Raw genomic sequence first — 6,000 nt, forward strand, 5'->3', positions numbered from 1 at the left:
CTACAATTGGTCCTGTACCCACATTTTTAATGGTAACCTTATTTACAGGTTGCATATCTTGAATAAAACTCAAGGCTTCATTCTTCTTGGGCACTATGAACCAGCTGTTTGAATATTATGCACATGAAGGCTCCAATTTACCTATACTAATCTTTTCATTCAATAACTCTATCAGCTTTGGCAATTGAGCTTTTGGAATTGGTATCGGCCGTAGATTTCAAGGTGCATGAGGGATAGTAAAAATCACCTTAGGAGTGACAACGTTAGGATCGACACAACCTATGTCATGTGATTGAAAAGCAAAAGCCTTACCATATGTATAAAGCACTTCATTTATTCTTTGGCCAGAAAATCCTCATAGCCAACCTTCATTTCTTTTAAAGAGTCCTCTATAAACTTGTGTCCAATCTTTCTTGGATCCTTAAGATTTGGCTGCAAAGAAGCTTGTTTTGTCTGCTCTCTACAATCTGGTGGTAGAGGCAAGGCCACTCGTTTGACCTAATTTTCCATTGACTTGTACTTGGAACTCCTAGCCTTTGATTGCTATAGCACCCTTTTCCTTCTTCGAAAGCTCCATTCCCTATTGTCACCTTTATATTTGGACAAACCTTATAGAGATCTCTAGGTAAGTTATTTGCTGCTCTAAGCATCCAACCATGGTCTGTATCTATTGGCGACTTGACCTTCATGTAGAGGCTTTTGGAAATTAGATTGATCTGAGAGCCATGATCTATCAATGCAACATATGGCTCCTCAAGATTATCCACCTTCACCAAGGTTTTCACTGTAGCTCTTGCCCAATGGCTTTTGGAGTAGTCGCTTCGAAGAGTGGATTCATCTTCATCATCATTATCCATAAATTGAACATGCTTTGGTTTTCTAGCAGACTAAAAGCGCCCAACCACACTATCATCTTCATATTGCTTTTCTTGAATATGTATCCCTTGTGTGTCTAATGTCTCTTCTCAACCTTGTAATTGTGAATTAGATTGATCTGAGAGCCATGATCTATCAATGCAACATATGGCTCCTCAAGATCATCCATCTTCACCAAGGTTTTCATTGTAGCTCTTGCCCAATGGCTTTTGGAGTAGTGGCTTCGATGAGTGGATTCATCTTCATCATCATTATCCACAAACTGAACATGCTTTGCTTTTCTAGAAGATTAAAAGCACCCTATGTATCCCTTGTGTATCTAATGTCTCTTCTCCACCCTGTAATTGTGAAGAACTCAATTCCATTAAAGTTTGCCTTCTTCTCTTTATGATGTCAATGATCTCCTCGTGGAACTCACGCTTAGCTATGCTAAGGACTTTGGCCAATGTAAGCTCAACCTTGCTATTCAAGATATTTTGTTCCAATACCTTCTTCAAGTTTGTAGCAACTTCGATGTCGGATTGTAATTTGTAAGGAGTGTTGGAAATAGGGTTGCAGGGAAACACACAAAGCTTGGAGAAGACGAAGAATCTCAAGGCACACACAACAAAGAGAAGTATTACTTAACTCATTTAGTCAAACAAGGCATTCGTAACAGTCCAAGAAAAAGCACTTTGTATGTAAAACATGAGGGTGATGTACTTCTCATTGTTGTTCTATATGTGAATCATTTGTTGAACACTCGTGCGAATGAGGCACATATTGTTGAATTTAAGGATGATTTAAATGCTACTTTCAAGATGAAAGATTTGGGAATATTGCATCATTACTTGGCCATACAGTTTAAGTAGTGTGATGGTGGTATTGCCTTGTGTCAAACAAGTTCATAGAATCGTCGTTATGTAAGTTTGGACTTAACTTAATTTGGTCACTTATACTTGCGAGGTTTATTATCTAGGATAACTTTCACCATGACAATTGTGTGTGTTTGGCTCAGACGCCTTGTGGCTCATTTGTATGTTGAACAATACTTTGGCCACCTATATCGATACTTACATTGAATGTGTGCTTGAAACGGTGAAAGATCTAGTATTTCATGTTTGGACAAAACACATCTATATATGCCTTGGTCCACTTATGAAGGATGTCTTGTGAGAATCGAAATCTTTTGCAAAACTTTGGGCCTTACTTCCCTTTGTCGATTGGTCATATCCCCTAGGGCCTTTCACTCCCTTGGATTTTATGTGCTAGCTCTCGTATATCTCGATATTCCCTATTCAGTTTGGTGCAATTTTTTGGTGGGCATGCCTAAGAACACACTTATGTTTTATTCCTCTGGCACTATGGGGTTTCTTCTGGGTGCATTTGTATACATATCCATCGTCTTAAGGCTAACATATATATGTACTTACACACCAAGTAAAAATAAATCCTGGAGAGAGCTTTACTTCTTCTGTAAACTTCGTGTGTGCATCCAAATCCAAGAGTATTGATGTATTCTTTTGTTTGTGCTTGCACACACATTGGTATGTAAGTTTACAATGGGAAATGTCGTAAGACTTAAGTCAATAATGTACGATCATTTATTTATTTTCAAACCACCAAGCAAGGATTCTAGTGTACATGTAGACTTCACATGTACAATGTACATGTGTACATTGTTTCAGTTCTTCCTATCTTCCGTGGTGCGCATGCCCTATCAACTACCTTATTCTTCTGCTAATTTTTCCTGTTTAATGCTTCTTTTAATGCTAGGCTTCATAAAGATTAAGTCCGTCTTGCATCTCTAGAGTTATGATGGGAACTCAATACGCAGATATTTTGTATTAAGTGTATGCTCGTGTGTGTATCTGTGTGTGGGATCTTATATTAGTAGCTAGTTTTACATCCACTGTTGGGCACTTACCTGCATGCTACCGGTGATGTTATAGAGCTGATGGTCATAGTGACTTGTGGATGACTACCACCTTGCACTTTTCTTTAAAGGTGAATGTGGGCTTCTCCTGGATTCAGCTAGGTACATACAAGGATTCTAGTGTAGGTAATGGTGCCAGTTGAGTGCATGAAGCAAGTATTAATGTGTTTACATTATTTTTGAATTGAAATAAAACTTATTGTTATGTTTAAGAAACAAATCATATTCAACGTGTGTTCTACACTATGACAATTTTTTGTAAATACATTTGACCATTATTACAGGCAAGATAAATGCGTGTCTTTTGTCAATGTGATGTTAAACAATGCATTCTATTGTTTTTAAACATATTTTTGAAAAGCATAGCTACATTAATATTGATTGCAATTTATATGTAAGCATAGTATGTATAGTTGATCTTTGAGGCTCTCTACGACGATGTTTAGCAGACTCTTTGCGAGATTTACTTAGGACTATCCAATGGAGAAGAAACAGGGGGCTTGAAATTCCCAAATGGGCAACCAGCTATAGGGGTTAGAGTTGGTGGGAATATGAGCATTAAGGGATGTGATGGAGTCCATATCTTCATGAACAGGTGCTTTGGGAGGCCTGTTGAGATCAATAAAGCTACCACCAAATGTACCATCAAGGACGAAGGCGGAGGTGACGCGCGATCCACCTAATGGCTGTCCCCCGTCGAAATTGTGCCACTGCAGCCGCTACATCTGAATGATTGCAGTATGTGATGAACTAAAAGCCCCTTGACCAGAGACCAAGCTTCCTGAAACCCTGTATAGTCGACTACTAACTAAAACTACCTCAAGGTAAGTGAAGCCTTTTTGGGTTAATGACCAGTAGTGCTTGGTCTACAAACCAGCTTTACATGTGCAACTCGGAGGCTATGAGAGCGAGAGAGCTGAATGCCGCTTTTTGACTTTATTGTATGGTTCCTATTTGTGCATGCCTTTATGGTGTACACCCACATGTTGATACTCTTCACTTTCCCAACCACATGACTTGACTTACTTTATATCCTCAACACATTGATGTTGTAAAGATGAGAGCCTAGGTGCTCTATCTCAACGAGTACTTCCATTTTTGCAGTCCCAACTTTATGATTGCTATCATAGTGCTTTCTGTCATATCTTTACGCTCACCTTCCGGATGCTTTCACTCCTGTCTTCTCACGTGCACAGAGACCCTTGGTTGTGGATCGATTGGTGACACTTTCACCCTTCTTAGGGCTAGAAAAATATATTTTCCCTAACCGGTGAAAATAAGAGCAAACTTCGATTTCTCTCGGTTTTTACGTCAAAATTTGAAGCTTTTGACGGTAATTACACTAAAACTTGTGTAAATTTCCCGGTTTTCTTGAAGGCAAGCTAGCCGTGATTTTATAATTTCAGCAGGTTAAAATACATTGAACCCCGGTTTTTTTCTAACACTGACCCTTCTTATGTATTGGTGACATCATCCTTCTCCTAGGGATTCTAGGCATATATAGAGTTTGTACCATACATTTTACCCATTTTATTATTTATTCCTACTTTTTTGGATTGTCTGTGTTGGGTATTTTTAGAGGTTTTGCCCAACCACCTAGCACATTAATATCACTTTATGACAAAAAACCTTAGCATTGTTGCGTTGATGGTCTTATGCTAGTTGTTCTAACGTTTCAATTTGCTCTACCACCGGGTTATATGCTAGTTGTTTTACCCATTTCAGTCTGTTCCCTTGTCCTCACATCGGCTTTACTTCCTTTTTCAAGCGACGCTTCTAGATATCCTTCGATCTTGTGCTTTTACTTCGCTAGACTCTAAGAATTTTTAGTGTGCATACTTTTCCTTGCAACTATCTTGACTTTCAAAAATGGGATGCTGATCTTTCTATCCGAGAAGTTGGATGGTTCCAACTTTATGGTTTCGAAGATGAAGTTCATGGTCAATCTTATGGTGACTGACTTATGGATCGCAACAATGCCACTTGTCCTACCGTTTTTGGTTCCTCGACTATAGCTTCTAGATCAGTGACTTCCGTCTCTTTTGTCAGTGTATTGTTTATTAGATCTAGTCCTTTACATTGGTTGTTATGCATGCCATGGTTGATACGTGGAATGAGACTAATCCCAAGGTGTTTTGCTAACTTTTGTATGATGTATTGTTTATTGGATCTAGCACTCTACTTCAGTTGTTACACAAGCCATGGTTGATGCATGTAATGAGACCAATCACAAGGTGTTTTCCATCTTTTGCATCCATTGGGTAAATAATGTGATGCGAAGGTGATTTCCTACCTCCACATGACATGTGCAAACTCTTACCATATACATGTGGTAGTGATGTGTGTGAACACACTTAGGACTGTTGGAACATTTTTTCCTTCACTACGAGGTTTTTTCCCCGTGCATTGTATTTACGTCCATCACTCTAGGGCTATCTTATCTTTCCATTGTACACTAAGTAATACACTCTCTGTTGTGTGCCTTGAGCTTCCTTCGTCTTCTCCAAGCTGTGTATGTTTCTCTACAACCATAATTCCAACAATTGATATCAGAGCAGATTGTGTCCACCCAAGCTTAGTCACTAGCAGCTCTAGCATACGCTTGCTCACTTTCTCCGATTTCTATGATCTTTGGCAAGCCTCAGCAGGTCAAAAAATACTTCAAAAAGCTCGTAGAGCTAAGTCAGCTTAGATTTTCGATTCGGGCTCATTTCCATCTCCATTTCCACTACAGACAGTATTGTGCAGGCTATTTCTTCATTTTGTGTAAAATTTCAGTTAGTGTCGTTTTTTGTATAACATGTCTCTTACAGTCTTCTACGAGATGTGTTATATAGCACGTGTTGGTCCCACCTGGTTTCTGCTCTTTTCAGACAGTTTTCACATTAGGTGCAAGCATTTGTCATGGTTGACAACAACACAGATATGTTCAAGATTTTTGCTGATGAGGATAGATTGGATAGGGACAATTACTTTATGTGGGCTTATATGATATAACATGTTCTTCTGTCAAAGGGCGTTTAAAATATTGTATAGGACATTGATGTACGTCCTGATTCTAAGGATGTAGGCGATGTTGCAGGTTTTGGTGACAGGATTGTTGCTGCGCGTGCTGTTTTGGTGATGACTGAGCAAGCTCGTTGGGGGCACATGCTCATGCTTTGATTGCATTGTCTGTGAAGCGTACTATTACTCCTCATATTCATTTA

Source organism: Adiantum capillus-veneris, chromosome 4 (genome assembly GCF_014529385.1).
Source record: "Adiantum capillus-veneris isolate H3 chromosome 4, ASM1452938v2, whole genome shotgun sequence".
Taxonomy (NCBI): domain Eukaryota; kingdom Viridiplantae; phylum Streptophyta; class Polypodiopsida; order Polypodiales; family Pteridaceae; genus Adiantum; species Adiantum capillus-veneris.